This window comes from Pleurodeles waltl, chromosome 7 (assembly GCF_031143425.1).
Source record: "Pleurodeles waltl isolate 20211129_DDA chromosome 7, aPleWal1.hap1.20221129, whole genome shotgun sequence".
In the NCBI taxonomy this organism is placed as follows: Eukaryota; Metazoa; Chordata; class Amphibia; order Caudata; family Salamandridae; genus Pleurodeles; species Pleurodeles waltl.
The window spans coordinates 459817006-459842527 of record NC_090446.1 but is presented as its reverse complement, the minus strand read 5'-3'; the positions used below and the strand labels follow the sequence as shown (position 1 = coordinate 459842527).

General features: G+C 44.0%; 1 protein-coding gene across 1 annotated transcript in view; it reads right to left on the bottom strand.

Annotated features, from left to right (window-relative positions):
* The window catches only part of LOC138304188 (sulfotransferase 1 family member D1-like), a 153308-nt gene that overhangs the window by 98066 nt on the left and 29720 nt on the right, over positions 1–25522 (bottom strand). The gene's annotated exons all lie outside the window — the stretch shown is intronic.

Here is a 25522-nt window from a genome sequence, read left to right as displayed (position 1 = left end):
GGATGATTCGCCTAACCAACACGTAGCAACTATGGTGTTGCAGGTGCAGTCGCACTTTGGCTCAGAGGCCTCAGTCTTTCTGCCCCCGCTGAGAGGCAGATTGGGGGTGTTTATCCCCAATCTGACCCCAGGAGTGCAGAAAGTTCTCTAGACACCAGGGAAAAATGCTAAAAAAAGAAGGGGTGGGGTTTGGCCCAACTAGGCATCAGCCCATGCGCCCTCCCCAGAAAGGGGCCAACTCTCTTTCACCCACCAAGGAAGAACACTGGGGGGCTTAATCCCAATTTGCTCTCCACCCTGGGCCCAAAAGTCCACTAGACGCCGTGGTAAATGGTCAGGAAAAAAGAAGAGGTGTAGGAGGCCCACTCAGACATTGGCATATGCCCCCACCCTAGAACTAACCCAACAGTCTTTCTGTCCCCCTGGTGAAGACATCTTGGGATTTTACCTTCAACCTGCCAGGGGGGCAGAAAGCCCACTAGAAATTAGCGAACAATGTAAAAAAAAAAAAAAAAAAGAGAGTAGGGGATACCTTGGTGTTCCCTGCAGTTACAAACAGTGCTCTGCAGCTTTTAACCATGTATAATGATGTTAAACTGTGACCAGTGGATCATAAACATACCTCTGTTTTTAAGTGTTCTCACTACTTATGCCATAATACCATTATTACAACCAGAGATTTGTTAAAATAAGCAGGGCACTGCAGCAGGTGCATAACCTTCTAAACTATCGTACCAGCAGCAGATATGTTTTGCTAGCCTCTTTAACTGGTAAAATAGCTCAGTAGTCGAATGTTTGCAAAGCAAGGGCAATGTCAGCATTGTGGAGAAAGAGCCTTGACCTTCCCTGCAGGTAGTGTGTGTGGCCTCACTGGGGTCAGTTGTTTATCCAGCTTTGATGATTTGAGGAAGCCGAAAGGGGGCGTCCAACTCAGCCTTTTGACCTCCTGGAGTTGATAACATATGTGGTGTTGAGCAACATTAACTGCAGTAATCTGCACTACTGCGGGGATGATAGCATGACCTGTGTAAACACGTAAGTGGAAATGGCAATCTATGCACCTAGCATCATATGTTGTCATTTGTTTATTTTAGGAAGCAGATGTGGCCTGATGACTAACATTGTGAACCGTGGAACCCGCAGACGTGGGTTGTAAATCTGATGTCCCTATTTGATTGAGTCCTTTTATCAAGTGGGTACTCTTTATCGCCCTATGTCTATAATCCCAGATCAATCATACCTTGGAGTGCTCAAACGTAGGCTACTCAATTTCTTTAAGAAAACAATGGCATTCTACACAAACTCAGCATAAAAACTCAACAGAATGGGAGAACTGCATTGTGACCAATCAATACAGAAACTCTGGCACCACCTAAGGAATCTCAGAGAAGAGCTAAATCAGAAAAACAGCACTGGCAATGTCGGTGTGTCTGGCTTATACCTGAAATTGTATCTTCGGTCACTGATAAGTGTAGGCACTTAATAAGTCATCATACAAGTATGGTGTCACTCATTCACACACATATATTCATTCATCCTGCAACCCTTGACTAATTTTTGCATTTATCCGCTCATCCGACACAGAAACTCTCACAAGAGTATGGAAGATAAATTAAAAGAATAAAAGTAGAACAATGGAAACATGCCATCTTCTAAACTTGGCAGGTATATATCACTAATACAAAAAAAAATACCAGATGGCCACCTTGCAATGGTTTTGTACATTGTATACTACCGTTTAAAAGTTACAACATAATTATGATGTTTAGAAGCAGTGCGTCATCCCCTGGAAAGGTTAAAACAAAGATACATTATGTACAATTCCATTCCAAGTTAGCCGCTCAATACACACCGCATTGGGCTGCGATCTTCAAATGCTAAAGAGGATACGGATTCACTGCTGTACTTAGCCAAGGTTGCCAACATAATCCTTTCAAACATGTTGACCACCTTCGAATAGCAAGACTATGATACACTGTAAGCAATACCATTCTAAGATGGCTGTTTGGTTATGAAGTAGTGGCCACATTGGATGCAGCACTCTGCAGTAGAAATGAGAGGCAAGCGAACAGTCCAGTAGGATTGTCTGGGAACTGTAGGATGCTCAAAAAAAGAAAACTGAAATAAAATGAAGAAGGCATATAAAAAGAAAGAAATGGACAACTGAAGGACTGGCCACCAGTTCAGACCCTGAATCACACGTGTTTTAAGACAGATGCGCATAAATGATCAGGCAAAATACCATTACTCACAAGGCATTAGAGCAGATGGCAGAATCTGCTATTCTACTGCCACATGAAGGATGCTGTTATAGGGGAAAGCAAAATGAGAATGACACTTGAACACACAGAAGAAGAGGACTCACCCAAAGACCCTCTGTGTATTTATTTAAATTTATGTATGCAGAGATAATTTATATTTTTTTACAAAAGCCTGGCAAACAAGTATTGCAATAGTATTAATTTTCTACTGCTGCAAAGGGTTTAACAGAGGATGTAACCTAGACCATTTCTTACTTTGGTGATCTGTAAAATGTTATGTAAGAAAAATCTACAAACATATGTAGCCTTTAAAACAGTGTACTGACAATCCACCATTACAGGCCTATTGGCTTCAATAAATGCATTTCACAATAAAGCAAGTCAAGCCTACTACCTCTGTCATACCATTTCATAATCAGGCATATGGAATCTGACATAACGTTTCGGAATGAACTAATCACGCCCACAGCCTTTATCACTGTCTTGTTGCCATACAAACTGAGTCCTCCTGGAGTGCACATAGACTGGCAGCCATCAGGACCAATTGTTAAAATTACATATAGCAAAGCAATAGAGAAACCCTGTGAAAAGGGCCTAAAGAGGATTATCATATTTCAAATCTTCAACTCCAAGGGCCGGATTCACAAAGGTAAACTTAGACCAAAAGTCTAAACTTAGACCAAAAGTCTAACTTTACTACGAGTAAAGTTAGACTTTTGGTGTAAGTTTAAACTTTTGGTCTAAACTTGGACGTTTGGTCTAAGTTTGCCTTTGTGAATCAGGCCCCAAGTTTTTTCCAGAGGGGATAACCAACACCAAAACCCTTGGCTATAATAGCAATGAGTGGGAGTCAATGTAACAAAGTATCTTCCTACATCCTTGTTTTGCTTTCACTAATGACCGAGCTGACAAAAATCTCTGGAATGCACTTCTTAGTTTAAAGAAGACATTTATTATTATTCCACCACAAGGTTCCTAAAAAATGAAGGAGATTAGTAGGTCGGAGGCACACGTTTATAAATAGTCACAGCAATGAAAGGAAAATATATCAAAGTGATTCTAAACTGCAATGTACACAGCAAATGTATGTAATTATATTATAGCATAATTGCAAAAGAATGGATAATGTCAAAATTCATCACCGTAGGGCCTGCCAAACTCTTCACTTTTCTCATGCCAGCAAGTTGATGACCCCTGTTCAACTGCGAGAAAGAGATATCCACCATACAGGACAAGTGTCTGTGTCAGGCATTTGACGTCCAATCCTGACAGAGGTCTCGGAAATTTCCATCGCTACTGACCAGGGCCACCTTTTTATATCTTAAGCAATCATGGAAAAAGCCTTCTGAAAGGCCCTCCCGTCTCAGACATAAATATTCAACCATGCTGGCTACTGTAGGTCAGAGTTGGAAGAAAAACTTTGAAAATTGGCCAACTTCTCAAGGCTCCCCTTCCAAGTCCAACCTATTCCCTGCACTGAAGAAAAACAAAAAAAAACATGTGCTTTCTTATCATGCTATCGTGTTCGGTAAGAGAAAATACGAAGAAACAAGCTTAGTTTACCATGTGGAAAAACACAGCTCATCTGCAATGTCTCAACTGCAATGTCTAACGCCACGATAAAGCCAATAGGTAGCTAAACTGAATACAAAATGTAATCTGCAACTAGTGAACATTGAACAACTAATATGCACAGTGGTGAAACACAAAGTCAGTGGTCAAACCTACCTATTTTCACTACAATCCTTTAATACAGAGAATTGACAATTAGCACTAAAAGCCTACTGACCTTTACAAAAGCTTTTATCCACAGAAAATTCCCATTGGCATATGATGCTGCTAAGGGGGTTAACAAGGATTATCTAAGTGCAAATATTCTACCCGCAAGGTTTCACAAAATTAAAAACTGAGACTAAAACCCTTGCCTACTTCAGTTGATATGTGAGACTCCATGCAACACAATATCAATCTACAGGAATTAACATGGTGTAATAACAATCCTCACTTACAGGACTATTGCCTTTGACATATTGAACATATGTCAAAGGCAATAGGCTTTTAAGTGTGGAATGTTATTATGACAATAAATATGGCAGGTCTACTTGTTTTGTCAAAAAATTTCATACTAAAGAAATGAAAGCTATAGCCTCTGACATAACTTCTTGTAATTAATGAGCTAGGACCACAGCCATTGTCACTGGCTTTCCACCATAAAAACCCCAGACTAGGTGTATTCTGTTAATGTTTTCCACAAGACAACTACTGCTATACACTCCTAAAATTTTAGATATGTACAAAATTACAGTTGGCAAAACAATACACAACCATTTCCAAAATGGCGTAGTATGAATTCTCAAAGGGCACATTTTTTACCCTTATGGATTGTCAAAGATGGTAACCAAAACCCTTAACTACTACAGTAATATGTTAGAGTCTCTGTAACAAAATACCTGCCTACAAGCTTTAACACTTTCCAATGATAATCCACCTTAAAGGCATATTAGCTTTAACATATGGTTTAAAACTTTTCAGTAGGTCATGAATTTCATTTTGCATAATGTCTGTATTTGTTTTTGTTTCTTGAGCTAATTCATGGCGCTCGCTCAGCCATTACAAGATTAGTTCCATGTTCGCTCCGGAGTCAGATTTAGGTTGTATTGGGTATGCTGGTATAGGTGGCTGTGCCTTTGATCTCATGTGTCCTGCTTTGACCTCTTTAGGCCGTTGCACTCCTTTCTGCTACAGACTGGCATCCTATGGTCAAGTCATTTTATCAGTAGTGTTAGGGTTCTGAGGCAGTGTAAACTGAAAGCACAGAGATGCAGTTGTCAATGTAAATATCATTTTGTTAATTTGACTTAAAAATGAACCACATACTGACCACCTGGAATATCTTCTCCACCCAGGACATCACCTCCACCATGAAATCCATCCACTCAGGAGTTCTTACAGACCCATGCCCACACTACATCTTCAACCCTGGAAACCAAAGGATCAGCCAGGAACTCACCACCCTCATCACCTCTATCAACACTGCAACATTTCCCAACCCCTGGACCACTACTCAAAAAACCCTCCGCCGACCCCAGCGAAGCTAAAAACTACCAGCCAATCTCCCTGCTCCCATTTCCAGGGAAGGTACTGGAAAAGATCCTCAACAAGCAACTGATGACATACCTGGAACAGAACCAACTACTTGATGCCTCCCAATCCTGCTTTTGCAGCAATCACAGCACCAAAACTGCACTAATCGCAGCCACCAACGACATTCAAACCCTCCTTGACCGAGAAAAAACAGCAACTTTGATCCTACTCGACCTCTCAGCAGCCTTCAACACGGTATCCCACCACATGCTGATCAAAAGACTCCACCACATAGGCATCCAAGGGGACGGGCTCAGATGGATCACACCTCCTTCCTCATTGGAAGAACCCAGATGATCCAACTCCCACCTTTTATCTCCGAACCCAAGGAGATCAGCTGCAGTGTCCCTCACAGCTTGTTCCTCAGACCCATGCTCTTAAACACATATATGACCCCTCAGGCCAACAACGTCAGATCCCACTGCCTCAACCTAATTTCCTATGCAGACGACACCCAACTCATCCTCTCACTCACTGACAACCCCTCCACCACAAGAACCAGCTTCCACAGATGCATGACAAGCTTTGCTGATTGGATGAAGAACAACTGCCTGCAGCTGAACACAGACAAGACAGAAGTACTGATCTTTGGCAACAGCAGTGTAGGAAGCTGGCCTGCTGTAGTGGGAACCAATGGTACTTACACATTATACCAGGACCAGCTATCCCTTATTAGTGAAATATAGGCAGTGTCTAGAAGCCAGGCTCCCTAGGGGTAGCTATAGCTGAGCAGCCAAGGCTTATTTAGGAGATATGCAAAGCTCATGCAATACCACTGTAGTCACACAGTACTCACACACATGAATGAAAATACTCAGTTTTACAAAAAAAGGTACTTTATTTTGGGAACACAAATGCCAAAAATACCATAAAGACTATGGGGGTCATTCCGACCCTGGCGGTAAAACCCGCCAGGGCCGTGAACGACGGAAAGCACCGCCAACAGGCTGGCGGTGCTTCCCTGCCCATTCTGACCGCGGCGGTAAAGCCGCGGTGAGAAAAGGGGCCCCCTGGCGGGGCTGAACCTCCATGGCAGCGCTGCAAGCAGCGCCGCCATGGGGATTCCGACCCCCTTCCCGCCAGCCTGTTTCTGGCGGTTTTTACCGCCAGGAACAGGATGGCAGGAACGGGTGTCCCGAGGCCCCGGGGGGCCCCTGCACTGCCCATGCCACCAGCAGGGGCCCCCTTACAGGGCCCCAGCATGATTTTCACTGTCTGCATAGCAGACAGTGAAAATCGCGATGGGTGCAACTGCACCCGTCGCACTCCTGCAACACCGCCGGCTCCATTCGGAGCCAGCTTCTGTGTTGCAGGGCCTTTCCCGCTGGGCCGGCGGGCGCTCCCTTGGCGGGCGCCCGCCGGCCCAGCGGGTAAGTCTGAATGGCCCCCGCGGTCTTTTGACCGCGGAGCGGCCAAGTGGCGGCGTAAGTTTGGCGGGCGGCAACCGCCGCCCGCCAAGCTTGGAATTACCCCCTATATTCCATTAGGAGGTAAGTAATGCACAAATTATATACACTAGTATGCAAAAAAGATGTAAAAACAGTTAGAAAACAGTGCAAATCGTGAAAATCACAATAGTTAGAAGTGGGATTATGGGGACCATAAACCATAAACTAAGAAAGTGGAATGCGAATGTCGGTTTCCCACCTAGGCAAGTGTAGTGTGTAGAGGGTGGCTGGGAGTACTAGAAAACACCAAAAGTAAGTACTAGAACCCACCCCAGAGCCCAGGGAAGCAGGAGTAAATCACAGTAACTTTCCTAGAACACACCAGAACACGAGAAAGAAGATTATGCAAGAGCCAGAAGAGACTTAAAGACACTAACAGTGGATTCCTGGACCTGAAGAACTGTGGAAGAAGGGGACTAAGTCCAAGAAGCACAGAAGAGTCCAGGGAGTACAGGAGCCCCTGCTAACCCGGATGAAGGCGCAAAGGAAGAACCACCGGTGAGGAACAACAGTCAGTCACCGCACCCTAATCACCCGCCTCCGCTCCATCGGGATCCAAGGCCAGGCCCTGGACTGGATCGCCTCCTTCCTCTCAAACCGTTCCCAAAGAGTTTAACTCTCTCCGTTTCGCTCAGAACCCACCGAGATCATCTGCGGCGTACCTCAAGGCTCATCACTCAGCCCGACACTCTTCAATGTCTACATGAGCCCCCTCGCCAACATCGTACGCAAGCACGACATCATCATCACCTCCTACGCCAACGACACCCAACTTATACTCTCCCTCACCAAGGACCCCGCCAGCGCCAAGACCAACCTACAAGAGGGTATGAAGGACGTCGCAGATTGGATGAGGCTCAGCCGCCTAAAGCTGAACTCTGAAAAAACGGAAGTCCTCATCCTCGGCAACACCCCGTCCGCCTGGGGCGACTCCTGGTGGCCCACGGCCCTCGGCACCGCACCGACCCCCACAGACCACGCCCGCAACCTCGGCTTCATCTTGGACCCTCTTCTCACCATGACCAAGCAAGTCAACGCCGTGTCCTCCGCCTGCTTCCTCACCCTCCGCATGCTCCGCAAGATCTTCCGCTGGATCCCCGCCGACACTAGAAAAACCGTGACCCACGCCCTCGTCACGAGCCGCCTGGACTACGGCAACACCCTCTACGCCGGGACCACAGCCAAACTCCAAAATCGCCTGCAACACATTCAAAACGCCTCGGCCCGCCTCATCCTCGACGTACCCCGCAACAGCCACATCTCCGCACCCCTGAGACACCTGCATTGGCTCCCAGTCAGCAAAAGGATCACCTTTCGACTTCTCACCCACGCACACAAAGCCCTCCACAACAAGGGACCGGAATACCTCAACCGACGCCTCAGCTTCTACGTCCCCACCCGCCTCCTCCGTTCCTCTGGCCTCGCTCTCGCTGCCGTCCCTCGCATCCGCCGCTCCACGGCGGGTGGGAGATCTTTCTCCTTCCTGGCGGCCAAGACCTGGAACTCCCTCCCCACCAGCCTCAGGACCACCCAGGACCACTCCGCTTTCTGGAGACTCCTAAAAACCTGGCTTTTCGAGCAGCAGTAACCCCCTCTTTCCCCTAGCGCCTTGAGACCTGCACGGGTGAGTAGCGCGCTTTATAAATGTTAATGATTTGATTTGATTTAGTACTGCACCCAAGAAGATGGATGCGGGTTCCTGGTTGGTGCAGATGATGTCCCACGCCGGATGGAAGACTGCAGTCTGGTTTGTGTCACTGGATTCTCCCAACAAGCCTTGGCACGTGCAAAGCTCACGGTAAGTGGAAAATGGCACTGCCTGGGACCAGGAGGGATCTGGTGGACTATACCCAGGAGGGGGAATCAGAGGGGGCTCTCAGCAACTCAGAGAGCCCACAGAAGACCAGGCAGCGCACACAGGAGTCCCACAGCATGAAGAGACAAAGAAGGTGCAAAAGGAGGCCCACGCTGCACTACAACAAAGGATCCCACGCCGCCAGAGAGCCTCTCAGGAAGCTGTGCGTCGCAGGATAGAGTGCTGAGGACCAGAGCTGCAAGGTGCATGAAGAACTTTGTGGAAGGATGCCAACAAGCCTTGGCAACTGCAAAATACGCAGTGCATGGGGGTACTGTCTTGCGTGGAGAGGCAAGCTCTTACCTCCACCAAAGTTGGACAGTAGGATGTCACGACCGTTGGGACCACTTCAGTCCACCACCCATGATGCAGGATCCACGCAACTCCTCAGGAGAGGGGACCCATGCCGCTGGTCGTCAATGCAGAGAGGTGCCTGCTGAAGTAGGGGAGTGATTCCTTCACTCCAAGGAAGATTCCTTCGTTCTTCTGGTGCAAGCTGAAGACAGGCTGTCCTCTGAGAATGCACGACTGGGAAACAGTTGTAGTTGCTGGCAGGAGCTGAAGATACAATGCTGCAGAAGTCATCTTTGCTTCTTTGTTGCAGTTTGTTGAGTTCCTGGCGGGTCCGGATGCAGTTTCGTCAGTGAGAAGGTGAAGTAAAGGATGCAGAGGATTCCTGCTGGAGTCTTGAAATCTGAATCTGAAGAACCACCCAAGAGAGAGACCCTAAATAGCCCTGAAAGGGGGATTGGTCAGTTAAACAAGTAAGCATCTCTCAGGGGACTGCTCTAATGCACCTGCTGGCACTGGCCACTCAGATGCGCCCAGAGTTCCCTGACAACTTGGAATCCAAGATGGCAAAACCCAGGGACCCTCTGGGGGAGCTCTGAGCACCATCCCTGGGGTGGCGATGAACAGGGGAATAGTCACTCTCCTTTCCTTCGTCCAGTTTCGCGCCAGAGCAGGGACTGGGGATTCCTGAACTGGAGTAGACTGGATTATGCAAGGAGGGCACCAAATGTGCCCTTCAGTGCATTTCCAGCGGCTTGGGGAGGCTACCCCTCCCAAGCCTGTAACACCTGTTTCCAAAGGGAGAGGGTGTTACACCCCTCTCCCAAAGGAAATCCTTTGTTCTGCCTTCCTGGGCTTAAGCTGCTCAAGCAACAGGATGGCAGAAACATGTCTGAGAGGTGGCAGCAGCTGGGGCTGCCTTGAAAACCTCAGAAGGCTGGAATGGCAATACTGGAGGTCCACTAAGGAGCCCCCAGAATGCATGGAATCATACAACCAATGCTTGCAAAAGCCTTGGGGTATGATTCCAACATGTTTGATCCAAAACATGCCTATGTTCGGAGTTATCATTATGTAGCTGGACATAGGTAGTTACCTATGTCCAGTACACATGTAAAATGGCGTCCCCGCACTCATGAAGTCTGGGAAAATGGTCCTGGAGGTCATGGGGGCACCTCTGCTTGTGCAGGAGTGCCCTCACACAGGTAGTCTGCCCCCTGCCCTCAGGGCTGGAAGGCCTCCTATAGGGGTGACTTGTAAGTGACCTGGTGTAGTGTAAATGGCGATGAAAGGGTGCATGCACCTAGATCTACTTGGGGGCATTGTGAGATTGATTGCTACTTCTAGGGAAACGTTGTAAAAAGAGAATAATAGAGCTTCAAAATTAGTTGTAGCACAACTCCTTTCCACATATGAAAACAAATCATTAATAAAGTGGTCCGGAACTACCTTTGTCCACTTTAGTCTACGGGCCTGAGCATTGGGACGGGGGTAATATCTAAATTTGTAAGACCCATTCTAGAGCCAAACGACTCCCCCAAAATCCCATCCAGGGACAAAAATAAAGGACTGTGATCACTAAACTGATTCCGTTTGATGTCAAATGAACCAACAAAGTGGACCAAATGGGCAGAAATAAAAAATATAATTAATAGTACCATTTGCCCCTCTGCCTCTAAAAGTCAGAATACCCTCATCAAAACGTCCCCCAACCGTGATTTGCAAGTTAGAATCAGCAACAACTTCCTCGTTGAGCACCTGAATGACTGCCCAAATCCAGATCATCCAGACATTACACCCCGTAGGACAGTGGTTCCCAACCTGTGGTTCAGGGACCCCTAGGGGTCCGCGAAGCCTTCTCATGGCATCCGTGACTGCTTATAAAATTTTATAATATTAACAGATTAGGTCCCCAGATTCCAATAATGATTCAGTGGTGGTCCCCGGGTTCCAGGACTGATAAAGTGGGGGTCCACAGAAGTTAAAAGGTTGGCAACTACTGCTCTATGACATGGATGCAAATTAAGATCGCCTAAGACTACTACTGAAAAGGGAGTATCTTGTTTTTCCGCTAAATAACTCTAAAAAAAAAAATTAAGGCAAACCAAATCATCAGTGGTATTGAGCCTGGCAAAAGAATTACACAAATTTCATATAAGTAAATTTGGGGCATTATTAAAACCCAACAACACTGCCAAAAGATTATATAGCCCGAATCCAGCTTCTCAGGTGAACAAAGAATATTTAGGGAGACTAGAGTAAGTAGACCCCCTTTTTACCTACCTGCCAGAGAGGACAAAGCAGACTTAAAAAAAGAGATAAAACCATCCAAAAAGAAGGACGACTCGACCCATGATGTGTTGATCAGTTAAAACATTAATCCACCTCTCATCTTCTTGCTTCATATTCAGACCTGCTATGTTCCATCTGAGCACATTAAGCACATTGGACTGATGGTGTATGCTAGGAGTAAGCTTGCACACAGGGGGCTTCTCCAGCTCATTGCACCCAGGGAACTGTAAAGTGGATGTAGGAGACACTTAGTTAACGCTTTGGTCCAAAAAATGTATTAAACAGCTTAATAGGTGCAGCTTGGGTGCCTCTAACCTGATTTGGGAATCTAATCAGATTGAATTGGTTAATCACGGATGCTCATGTACCATTGGGGATAGAAAAACCCAAGAGGAAATACCTTAATGCCCCTCTGCTGAATATTAACTGTACAACTTAATACACTGCCTACCACCTCTGGTTGATCAAAATACAGGATTATACAAACCCCCTCCACAGACTTCTTTGTTGGGCCCACTAAACCCACCTGTCTAGCTATGATGATGTGGGAGGAAACCTGTGCCCCATCCCTCAGGGTGTGTTTAAACACCAAAATCTGGCTTAATGCAAGAGCTCATGAGTGGATTGTATCACCCCTACTTCTAGGCAGCCCCGCCAATAAAGCTACCGGAGGTGTTGAATCAGGGGGCTGCTGCAGTCTAAGTGCAGCGCTCTTTGCAGAGGGAGCTCTACTGGCCACTGAAGACTGCGGGGTGGCTGTGCTGCCTGATCTGGCTTTAGGAGTTGAATTAAACATTGAGATTGCACCTCAGACGCCAGCCTAACATCAGGGGGAACTCTTAAGGGGGTAGCATGATCCTGACAAGCCGCCGTACCTAATGCAAGCTTAGGGCTGACCTGACACACATGTGAGTCTTCTTCAGGGCCATTTAAAGAATGGAGCTTCGATAAACACGCGTGTCTCCTACACGTTACATGTAAATCTGAAATCAATAGTTCTATGCCCCTAACTTTGTCTTTAGCCCCCTATTAAATTCTGCAATGTCCTTGCAATACTCTCGTATAAAGCTTTGAACATGGGCTCTGCAGGAGATTAAATGTGACCTCCCATGGCTGTGATTGCAACAAAGGCATGCATAGTGTCAAAAGCCGGATGGGCTTCCTTGCCTTTGGAGAGGATGGAACATTTAAAAGTAGCACCCCTTTGAGAGCCACATTTGCTTCCTCTTCCACGTTTTCACAGGTGAGGACTTTTCCAGAGGTGAGTTAGTCTGAAAACAGAGTTCCTTAGTTGAGGTGGCTCTAGGCGCAGGAGGTTCACACACCACAGAATCCGTCAGTTCAGCACCCTGCCAAGACAGGTTCACATCCCTCCACACCAAACGCTTGGTAGGACTGTGTGGGCTTTTTCCTAGCCCTAGACCCAAGGTCTATTCAGCAATTTGTATTTCCCCAGACAGTGCTCCACCAGCTGAGGTGAGACATGATAAAACGTATATTTTCAGGAAACCTTGGGTGCAAAATTGTGAATTTCAGGATTGCTGCTTGATTTACATTTACAGATAATAGCAGCCAGATATTGAACAAAAGAGGAGTGGTCTAGCCCAGCCTCTGCCAGTCGCTGACAGGCTCAGGACAGGCCCGCCCTTGTACTGGGTTTCATCTTGGCATGTCCTGAGCAGTGTGACCCCAAAAGGTGCTTTGTAGAGCTCCGGCTACACAGGTGGTGGCGATGCCGTAAGGGCCGCCTCCTGAGCCCAAAGTCTCCTGGGACTCGAAGTCACCATAACTGCTGTGCTTTTCCTGCACAGCAAGGCTCCAACAGGTGCTTTATAGAGCTCCTGCAACACAGGTGTTGGTGATGATACAAGACCCCCCTCCTGAGAACAAAGTCTCCTGGGAATCAAAGTCCCCACAACTGCAATGCTTCTCCCGCATAGCGGGCCTCCAACAGGCGCTTGATAGCGCTCGTGCTACATAGGTGGTAGTGATGCTACAAGTGCCACCTCCAGAGCCCAAGTCCCCAGAACTGTTGTGCTTCTCCTGCGCAGCATGACTCCAACAGGCGCTTTACTGTGCTCCTGCTACACTGCTGGTGGTGATGCAACAAGGGCTGTCTCCTGAGCCCAAAATTTCCTGGGACTCGAAGTCCCCACAACTGCCGTGCATTAATCTTTTAATGCCACTCCAATGCAGCTCTTTAAAGAAGATATTACATCATAAAACACTGACAATCCAGAACAGAGCCTCCTCTGCATATAAATAGTCCAATCAGAGAATATTCTTCGTCTTTAAAATGTGAAATTTGATCCTTTTGCTTTATGTTTGAACGTACTCTCTTCTTATACCCTGAACATACTCTCTCCTTATACATTTCCTTTTTGTTAATATGAACCCTCATCCACCGTCCACTGACTTATTGTTTTCTGAAATCAGAAAACAATTGTTAAATATTCACTCCAAATATAAAATAACTAAAGCTATTCTTATAAATGTGTCTCTATATTTTTCTTTATTTTTTCCTTTGTATTATCAACACATTAACGTATCTGTCTCCCATGAACCAGGGAGGGATGGGGGGCATAATGCTAGCCTCAGTGTCTTTAATGAAATTCATATTCTCTAGGAACTTTATTGGGAGAATAGATGTTTCATTACAAGACGGGAGACTATCTTTATGTATGTTGGTAGCTCCTTAACACCACATTTGGCATGTGCCTGACTGGCTTGCAATAATGTTTGGCAAACACAGAAGCATTCAACCAATCAACCGCTCTCATAATTATTTCCAGTCTTCTACCTTTCCAAAAGGCCTGACTCGCCACTGCACCTTTTCTTGAATGTGCCTTGAATTTCTGTAAATTGACGCCTGCTTGCTACATGGTGCATTTTACCCATCTTGCAATAGCAGCAATAGCTGCTATCTTTAATGACTTTCCAAAAAAAATAATTTATTGTTTCACCCTATCAGGGCAAAACTCCTGCATTCTACAGTCATTTTCTCGCATACAATCTACTACACACTGTTTCTTGCAAGCATCAAATTTTGGATAGTAAATAGTCTCTGACAGTTTCAGTTCTTTTCGTACTTCAAAGGAGTCATAGACCCTCTACTTACCTCCAAACCTTTGACATCAGAAATTCTACGACAAGACATTTGGCACAACAAGGATGCTAACTTCATAGTTAGTCTTTACACTTTGAAATATCTATTGCCTGACCATGAGGTTAACAATGATAAGACCAAATTGACATTCCACAGGCCCAATGAGGCCTCTGCAATCTGATACTTTTATGTACCCTAAAAATCAAGACATTTCCCGTACACTCCTACCATTAACCTGACTGTGTCCAGCAGAGACTGCACTGTAGCCATTTATTACTCTATAACTAAGATCCTTATCAAATTGTTCCACCAGAAAATTAATTATCTCCACCACAGGTGCCCCCATAGGACCCACATTTCTCCCTATGAACCAACGTACCAATAATTTTAAAATTCCTTTATAACTTTGCAGAGTACCTGGTGCTCAAGACTCCTTGAATACCTCCTCAGCCTTTCCCGAAATTCCTGACACACCTGATACTTTCCAGACAAGAAGGTTCAAAACCCGTCGGACTACAGGATATTCCTCTCCATCTGTTTCTCTCAAAAGACCCTCCACTGCAAGAAGATAAAATGATATTTCACATGCCAGTTCAAAAAGCATTGGAATACATGCCTGTGACACCCAGATTGGAGTTACCCAAACCAGGACATATTTCTCTCTCCTCACTTTCTGTAGCACCCTTTGAATCTTTGCAAAGGGGGAAAACGCATATGCACTCCTCCCCTTCCAACTCTGTAGAAAAGCATCCACTGCTAGAGCCTGTGGATCCAGCATCCAACTAATACTTTTTTAGTTGAAATGTCAGCCTGTTAGCAAAAAGGTCTACTGCCAAAGGATCCCATAACTGATTCTAGCTTCTTGAATCAATCCTGATTCAGCTTCCAATTGCTGTAATCCTTCAAAAACCTTGAATTCCAAACCACAGTTACATTTCCTTTCCCAGGCAAATATTCTGCTTGCAAAGTGATTTTGTGCTCTATACAACACCAAAAAAACTATTTTGCCAGCTGTGACAACCCAAGGGACCTTGTGCCTCCTAATCGATTTACATCGGCCACTGCAGAAACATTGTCCATCTTTAAGAATACTGCTCTGCCTTGCAAATAATGTTGGAAACTCAAGAGAGCATAGAGACCTGCTGTCAACTTAAAAAAAAATATGCGTTGCTCTCTCTCCTTGTTTGACCACAATCCACCAGTGACCTGTACACCCAAATGTGCACCCCAGCCAGCTGTACTTGCATCTGTCTCCGAAATGAAGTCCGGAGTACAGACAAAAATTGCTCGCCCATTCCAGGCATCTAAATTCTCTAAAAACCAACCTGTTTCCATCTTTGCCTCCTGGTCTAGGTTTATCTTATCTCCAGTCCATAAGCATGCCCGGAGGGCTCTTGCCTTCACTCTCTGCAATGCGCAATAGTGTTACAGGCCAGGACAAAAATGCCTGAATTGAAGAGGATAAGAGACCTATTAGCCTTGCTAATTCAATTAGTCTCAAAACCTTCTTTTCGAGTATATAGCAAATTCGGGGCCAGATGTATCAAAAGATTTTAGATTTGCGAATGGTGCAAATCGGTGAATTCCACCATTTGCAAATGCAAAATTGCCCATCACAAAGTATGAAAGGCATTGCAGTCCCATTTTAGGGAACCTCAATTTTTTGAGATTCCCTAAAATTCTGATTCCCTAAATAGGAAATCGCTAAAAGGGAATCCCTATTTGTAATTCCCTATGCACATGTAACAACCGCTTCCTAAATGCGAAATGGGCATTTGGGAAATGCTCAAAGTAGGTGGTAACCATGTGCAATTTAAAAAAATTGCATTAAAAATGCATTTTTAAAGTGCCATGTAGCGCACATGTGCCCCTAGGGCATGTGTGCGCTTTACCTGTGCAAAATTTTCTTTGGGGGGGTTGCATCAAAAAGGGCCTCAGGCCCTCAGCATCCTTGGCTTTGCATTTCCTAATTTGTGAATTCCTAAAAGGAAATCGCAAATTAGGAAATGCAAAACCATTCACACCTATGGGTCTTCCGGCCCACAGGAACGAATGGAGTCGCAATCCCTAATAGCGATTCACTAATAGTGATTGCATTTTTGTTTTGTTTTTTTATTTTAAATCGCTATTAGGGAATTGCTATTTTGTTACATAGCATTTTGCATTGTCTAAATAGTGATTTCTTAAAATTTGCTAATTAGGGAATGTAAAATGTGAGTTTGATACTTCTGACCCCTCCTTCTTTATCTTGGTCACCTTCTTTACTGTCTAACATGAAACCTAACAATTCCAGAGTATGTGATGGGACCAAAACTGATATTTTCTTGTTCACAATAAAACCTAGACCTTCCAGTAAATTCTTGACCATATCCAATCTTGATTTTGACTTTGGGACATTATTTAAATATCACCTAAATAAACGATCATTTGAATACCCCTCTCTCTCAGGTACGCTACCACTGCCCTCATTGCCTTGGTGAAGCACCATAGAGCTCAGCTCAGGATGGGCCAAATGGAGAGAGCGAAATTGGTTGATTCAGTCCTGCCAGATGAACTGAAGTTAAGGCTGGCAGCTCTGTGCCATACAAATTGTAAAGTAAGAATCCTTCAGATCCAATTTTATCAACAAATCGTTCTTCAACAGCATGTTTCTCAAGAGAGGGATACCCTCCATCTTGAAATGTCTGTAAACCAGAAACCTGTTGAAGTCGCTCAAGCTTATAACGAGCCTCCACCCCTTGTATTTTTTCTCTACCAGGAAGAGTGCAATTACAAAAACTCTGTTTTCTCTGCTCACCTCTACAATAGCCCAGTTTGATCAACATAGACTTTATTTCTTTGTCTACCACACTCTATTGGTCCAATTTCAAAACCAGCTCTACTAGAGGAACATATCGAATGGGTATTTCTGTGAAATCTATTTTGAAACCCTGAATCATTTCTAAAACCCATGAGTCTTACGGTAACTGCCACTATACTTTGATAAAATATTTGAGACAACCACCTACTTTTGTCACGAAAGAAGAAGAAGTCATCAAACTACTTATCATGGTATCCAGAAGACCACTGGCCATGGGACTTACTTCCTCTTGCTCACTGATAGAGGCCTCTTTCGCGGTAGAAAGAAGTGCTCACACTGGCTTTATATCCTCTATCAAAGCCACTCTGCTTGTAGTTACTGGCTTTGGACCTTTGGTAACCTTGGCGGGCAGAAAGTCCCCCTTCTGCCGGGTCTGTCAAAAACACCTCCACTGAACACTCTGCGTATATTGTTTTGAGCCTTATCCAGGGCTATGAAGGTGGCAACGTATTTACCAAGGCTTTTGACCATGTCTTCTCCAAGTAAAAGTCCCTTCGGGTTCTCGCTAGCTTCATTCCCAGCTAAATCCCCTAGCTTAGGGTTTATTTTCATTAAAACCGCCGTACATCTTTCTGCGTTAAGGCCAGCATTAGCGTTGCCTAATAGCACCAGAGCTCTTTGGCTCCAACCTTTTCAAAAGTCGAGGTCCAATGGATGACTCTTAATGCATGCCTTTTCATTAATTCCAGTTATTCACACTAATGGGCCAACTACTGGCACCGTTTAAAAGACCTCTTTAGTCCTTTCCTGGAATCTCTGTCCATCTTGAAAAGGTGATCAACTTGGGATTTAAATTTGGGGTGAGGCAAACCTTATTGTCGCTGACAGGTCTCCAAATTCTGCTTTTAACACATTCCTGACTTCCCTTTCAAGTGGGTTCCTAATCCACCTCTTAATAAAGCTGTCCACGTGTTCTAAGAGCCACCATTCTGCACTTCTTGAGTGCTCTATATTATGGGGAGAGATCATTTCTACCCCTATGGGGCTTTTAACACTGTCCTTCTAAGTAGAAGGCATAACAACCTCAGTAAAGAGGTCATCACCCCATCGGCCTCCTGCTGAAGGTAAAGCACATATTCATCAAAATATTCATCGTCATCCCTCTGATATGTATTTTCCAAAAACCCATCATCCTTAGTATCCCTCTCTTATGTGCCACTAATAGCACCCATCTCTTGTGTGCCGCATAGGACACCTTTACTCTTAGATTGCATGCCGTTTAGGGCACTACTCCCTTTAAAGATGCTAAGACCTATCACTCTCTTTAAGGGTATTTACCCTTTTTCAATATGCTTAGTCTTTCTTTTTTCTTCCCTTACGTTTCTCCATTATCAGAATCTTCCTATGATGAGGTCTAATATTCATTGTCTGACCCCCTTTTATTCTTCCTTTTTTCATTGACCTTATCAATGATCTCTTGAACACAGCTTCTCATCTCATGCTGTATAAGGTTTTTAAAAATCTCATCATTATTCTTCCCCTCTGCAGCTCAGGTAACTTGTTACCTTTCTCTGCCATGCTGATTAAAAAATCAGTTATAATATAATATACAAGATAGAGTTAATCTTAATCTGATTTTTCCTACCCAAACTTTAACTCTCCTGACTTAAAGTCCTTCAACCATCGAAATACCTCAGAAAGGATACTGTAAATGTCAACTGACATTGCTACAATCCAAAAAACGGCAGCATAGTCTCAACAAAAAGAATATGTGACAAGACAAAGCAAGATGGCCCCAGAAATCCTGCATTGGTGCGTCATCACACCATTGTCCAAAGCATTCCTCTAATGTGCAAAGCTCTGCGCGAAGCATCAGACGACCCGACCGGTTAAGGCAAGCTTCAGAACAACGGCTGGGTTTGGGGCATGGCCTGAGTGCAGAGCCTTGGTTCAGCTCGCAAGTGAAGCCTTGGCGTGATCAAGAAGTTCCAATCATCGTACAAGACTGGCAGCGGCCTTGAGCGTCTCACTTGGGGATAAACGTTGGGGGCAATTAGAAAGCATAGCACCTTAGAGGAAAACCTTGCGGATTGTGAAAGAGGCATCCTGAAAGGACATAAACATTATGGCAACAAAGGGAACCTTAACCAAAGGAAAGCCAAAACGACACAGTGATAAACACTTATCTAATATGTTTCCATAGATAAAAAACCATTAAGAACAGGAAATACAACCATTAAGGATATAAGATGTAAAGTAAGTGGAAGTGCCACTTATCTAATTGAGGAGCAGAATTTAAAAAAGGAAGATGGTTCTTTGATTGGGCTATTTATATTTGGAGGAAGGTTCTATTCTGAATTTTCAACATTAAAGCATGAGCTATGGTTTGGGCTCAAATATACCAAAGAACTGAAATTAACCAGTTATGTTATACAACACACACTATATGCCATATTTCATGCCACCTGTCATGTAAAAAAAAAAAAACTATTTTAAAATGGTACATAGGGGAAAAATACTGACTACCAGAGGAAAGCATAGTAGGCAGCTTGGGCTATCGCATTCATAGCAAAAACATAAGTGTTGAATGTTGTTGGTCTTAAGCATTTTGAACCTTAACTCAATTTCCTGACTACTTCACCTTCCTTGGGGTAATTACATCATAGGTCCTTCAGATCTCTGGGCACCTTATATAATCTAGTTCCTTTTCATTAGAACCACATTGTCATTTCTTTCACTAAGTTAATTCCTATTGTCAAATAATTTGCATACCTAATTTACCCAGATTTCAGGGACTTGTTGCCTTCTGTTTCATGTAAAATTCTCGAGGTCTTTTATTTTTACTGTACACCAATGCATTTCAAAGAGGATAAACATGAAACTTTTTCCTTCGCCGTATGGTATTTTTATTATTATTTTTCCACTCTTGAACCAGCTACACAATTTAATCAAGGTTCTTTTCTTCTTTTCACATAGACTGATTTTGCCTTTTGCCAATGCATGCCTTCTGCCCCATGCTTCAGTGTCCTGCCTTGAGCTCCTGGAACTACAACTAGTCAGATCTTCCAGTCAGACAATAACATGCATTGTATTTGAAACTATTAGTAGTTTCTTAACACCACAATCTCTGGGTTTATACAGGTTTCATCAAATATTTAAGCCGGCCTTGGGCACCATCTTATTACCATGCTGTGTCTTATATCTAAAGTCCTTGAGTCCAACAACGGGGATAAAATCTCTGGCAACCAAAGATTCCTCTATTCTATAACTTGCACACCTCCATACACAGTACATTCAATTCGGTAGCCACACTGCATTAACTATAACTCATGCCTTCTCCATGTACTACTTGTACCCTATCATATTATATCACTTATACCATTTCAAATAATAGTATTTACAATAATAGTTATGACATTGCAAATCACATCTTTTGTGAGAATACAGGGCATGGTATAGTGCTGGCCTATAGTTAATATAGTGTGGCTATGAATTTGAATATACTGTGTATGGTGGTGTGAGAGTTATAATAATTTGAAGGTGCTGCATAAATTATAAATCAATGGTATAAGTATAAGATTACAATTTAATTTTAGTGTAGTGTAGTTCAAGTTTGGTTTGTAGTTATTAATTTAAAGGTAGTGAGTAATGTCTAAATATAGGGTAGAAGTATGACATTAAAATTTGTAATTATTGTATATTTTAGGTTTGATTTGTATAGAAAGAATATGTAAAGTTTTCCTAACAATAACAAAGGTTTAACCTTTGTTTTTTCATTGAATTTCTATGTTTTCTTTTTTAAAATGCATTGCAAATTATAGAGTCTACTGTAATCGAGTTTAGTGTCATTAAGGGGAGTGTGGTACAGTAGAGTGGAGGAGAGTGTTGTACAGTGTTCTGTTGTAAACTGTACTGTCAGAGTGGAGTAGGGTGACTTGTTGTACAGTGGAGAAGCATACTTTGGAGTGTTGTAGAGTGGAGTGGGGCACAGTTGAGTGTTGTAAACTTGAAGTGTGGTATAGTGGAGTGAAGTGGAGTAGCGTAGCGTACAGTGGAGTAGATTGTTATATAGTGCAGTGGTGTGTTATATAGTACAGGGGCACAAGAGTGGAAACGTAGTGCAGAGCTGAGTAAAGTGTTATAAACTGGAGTGGTGTCTCATACAGTACAGTTGAGTGGTGTGTTTTAGAGTGTTTTAAAAATGTAATAGCTTGGAGTACCCTGTTGTACACTGGGATATAGGAGCATATAGTGTAGAGTACAGTGTTGTATAATGGGACACCGTGTAGTACAGTCTTGTGGCTGGAGTTGCTTGGAGTGGAATACAGTGTTGTACACTGGAGGCAGTATACAGTGGAGTGTATTAAAGTGTTGTGCAGTGGAGTACAGTTAAGAGGAGCCTCTGGAGTGGCATATCATAGAGTGGAGTAGTGTGTGTTAGAGTACAGTGGCATGGAATCCAGTAGAGTAGAATAGCATAGTAGACAGTGGAGTAAAGTGTTGTAGAATGGAGTGGTGTGTGGTAAAGTGGTGTGGTGTGTTGTAGAGTTTTGGAAAGTGCTGTAGAGTGGAGTGAAGTAGAGTGTCACAGAGTGGATAAAAGTGTTGCACAATTGAATGGCATGGAGTAGAGCAGCACAGTATGGTAGAGTGGACTGGAATAGACTGTTGTGCAGTTGAGTTGCATAGAGTAGTGTACAGTGGAGTTGTGTAGAATGCAGTAGCGGAGTACAGTGGTATAATGTCTCATAAAGTAGAAAATAATGGAGCAGAGTGGCATACAGGGAGTTGCGTAGCATGTGGTGGAGTGGAGTACAGTGTCAGAGGCCCATAGAGTAAAGTAGAGTGCTGTGCACTGGCACGGATAGGAGTACACTGCTGTACAGTGTAATGCTATGCAGTGGAGTGGAGTGTAGTAAGGTATAGTGGAGAGGCGTAGATTGTTGTTGAGAGGAGCATAGTGTTGCTGAGAGGAGCAGAGTGGAGTGTAGTTGGGTAGAGCTGACTGGAACAGAAAGGAGTAGCGTCCACTGGAGTGACGTAGAGGGGAGGGGCGTACAGTGCAATAGTGTACAGTGGAGCGGTGTACAGTGGAGTGGCATATAGTGAGGTGGCAATGACTGGACTAACAGAGTAGAGTGGGTAGAGTGGTGTTACATACAGAAGAATAGCCTAGAGTACAATGTTGTAAAGTGGAGTGGTGTACAGTGGAATGGCATTGAGTGAAGTGACGTAGAGTGGAATAGCATATACTGGAGTGCTGTAGAGTAGATTGGCATAGAGTGAAGTGGGGTAGAGTACAGTGGCATACAGTGGAGCAGCATAAAATGGAGTGGCATACAGGGGATTAGTGTGAAGTGGCGTACAGTGGAGTGTGGTAGAGTGGAGTAGCGTACCGTGAAATAGCAAACAGTGGAGTGGCATACAGGTGAGTGCTGTAGGGTGGATTAGTATGCAGTGGAATAGCGTACAGTAAACTAGTACACACTGAAGTAGCATACAGTAAAGTAACGTAAAACGGAGTGGAATACAGTGGAGTACCGTACACTGGAGTGCCATAGACTGGAGAGGCTTAGATTGGAATAGTATATAATGGAGTGCTGTAGAGTGCACTGATGTATAGTGGAGTGGTGTAGAGTTGAGTGTGATACATTGGAGTAGTGTACAGTGGGATAGCATCTAGGGGAGTTACGTAGAGTGGAGTGGGGTACAGTGGAATGGCATACAGTGGAGTGGCGTAAAGTTAAGTGGTGTAGAGTGGAACAGCATACAGTGGAGTGTTCTAGAGTGTAGTAGCCTAGAACGGAGTTGCATGGGTAGGATGGTGTACAGTGGAGTGCCGATGTGTGGAGTGGTGTACAGTGGAGTAGCAAAGAGTGCACTGCTGTAAAGTGGAGCAGCGTACAGTGGAATGTGGTAGAGTGGAGTAGCATACAGTGCAATAGCATACAAGGGAGTGTTGTAGAGTGAAGCGGGCTAGAGTGGAAAGGAATACAGTGGAAACACATACAGTGGAGTGTTCCAGAGTGTAGTGGTGTAGAGTGAAGTTGCATACAGTAGGATGGCATATAGTAGAGTGAGGATGTGTGCAGTGGAGTGTGGTAGAGCGTAAGAGCATACACTGGAGTAGTATAGAGTACACGGTGTAAAGTGGAGCACCATACACTGGAATGTGGTAAAGTGAAGTAGCATGCAGTGCAATAGCATAAAGTGGTGTGGCATAGAGTGGAGTGGTGTCATACAGTAGAGATGCACACAGTGGAATAGTGTAGAGTGGACTGGCATACAGTGTAGTGACGTACAGTGGAGTGGCATAGACTGGAGTGTTGTACAGTAGAGCAGCATACAGTGGAATAGCTTGCAGTGGGGTGACGTACAGTGCAGCACCATAGAGTGGAGTGTGGTAGAGTTGACTGATGCACAGTGGAACATCATACAGTGGAGTGCTTCAGAGTGGAGTAGTATAGAGTGGAGAGGGGTAGAGTGGAGAGGGGTAGAGTGGAGTGAGGTGCAGTGTACAGGCATCCAGTCAAAAAGAGTAGAGTACAGTTGCGTTTAGTGGCGTGGGGTACAGTGGAACTGTGCATACTGGAGTGGAGTGACGTATAGTGGACTGGCATTGAGTGGATAGCGTAAAGGTGAGTGGCGTACAGTGGAGTGGCAGACAAAGGAGTGAAGTACAGTGTAGTGGCATAGCATAGACTGGAATGGCAAAGCGTGGAGTGTTGTAGAGTGTAATCCTGTAGAGTGTAATCCTGTAGAGTGGAGTGTTCTAGAGTGGAGCGGGGTAAAGTCTAGTGGGGTAGACTGTATGGGAGTACAGTGTAATCGTATACTTTGTAGTGGCATAGATTGGAGTGGTGTACAGGTCAATAGCATAGAGTGCAGTAGTTTACAGCTGAATAGTGTACAGTGCAGTGAGTGGTGTACACTGAAGTGGATTATAGTAGAGCAGCATAGAGTTGAATAGCATACAATGTAGTGTACAGTGGAGTAGCATAGAGCAGAATAGCAAAGAGTGTAGTGTCGAGTTACAAATAGTGGAATAGCATACTGTGTTGTAGGAAGAGTGGAGGGGTGTACAGTGGAGTGGCATAGACTGGAGTATCATAGAATGGAGTGGCATACAATAGATTAGTGTAGTGTATAGTGGAGTGATGTAGAGTGGAGTGGCAAGGAGTGTAATAGCGTAGAGCGGAGAACTGTGGAGTGGGGTGGCACAGAGAGGAGTGGCGTAGAGTGGAGTGTGGTTATTGAAACAGATGTACCATGAAAGTGTGCGAATGGATGTAGATGTAATGTCACAGGAATATACATTATGAGGTGTAAATGGTAAGGTTTGGTAGTATGAGTGAATAGTGTAAGTAGTGTTAAAGATTGAAAATACTTAACTATATATTGTGCCGCGCACACTGCAATACGTTTGCAGTATATCACGGTACATGCAAATGAGAAAGCAGTATGTGATTGACTAGTGGCTATCTTTATCAAACGTAAAAGGCAGCCATGTAGTTTTTAGCACAGTTTTGCTGCCTTCTGCGCTTCGCTGCATTCTATGTTAGGGTCTTCGTTAAAGGTAAGTAGTAGGGTTTATTGTTAAGCCCTACCTATTACCATTTTATTAAAGTGGTTATAGATAGAGAAATGTAATTATTATTTCCTTCATATCGGTTTAGGGACATTTTTAAGTTGTGTTGTAATTTGTAGGTATTAGGACAGTACTTCTTAGACTTTTTTGTGAAGATTTAAATATGTTAAAAATACACTTTGTAAAATATAGTGTAGTACAGTGTACTTTTAATTGTTTAACATATTTATTTATTTTCATTTATTTTAGTACTGCTGTACTTCCGAAGAAGTACTGTGTACTCTGAACATCTTTTTCAAAATATGTAGAAACTACCTAGTACCACTTTATTAAAGTAGTACTCGGTAGGGGGAAAATATCAAGCCTAATACTTACCTGTATCTAAAGGTGCAACGCAGAACACATCTAAAATGTACCTAAAAGCAGCATGATTGCCTTTAACTTTTGTGAAGGTAGTCATTACCTAATCACGTTGACTTGTCATCGCTATTGTTCCATGGTACGTCCAGGAAATACTGTGAAAGTTCACAAAAGTATCACACCAACAGATTTCACTATGTTAAAATGCTGTTATAACTTAAAAAATACTTACTTGTAGTACCCAAAAGGATAATCTATGCATCATAATGTGTAACACCTCCTAAATTGTAATGGAAATCGGTTGAGCCATTTTTGCACTAGGTGAGATACAAAGATCTATGAGAAATACATTGGTGGAAAAACATGGGAACCCCCTT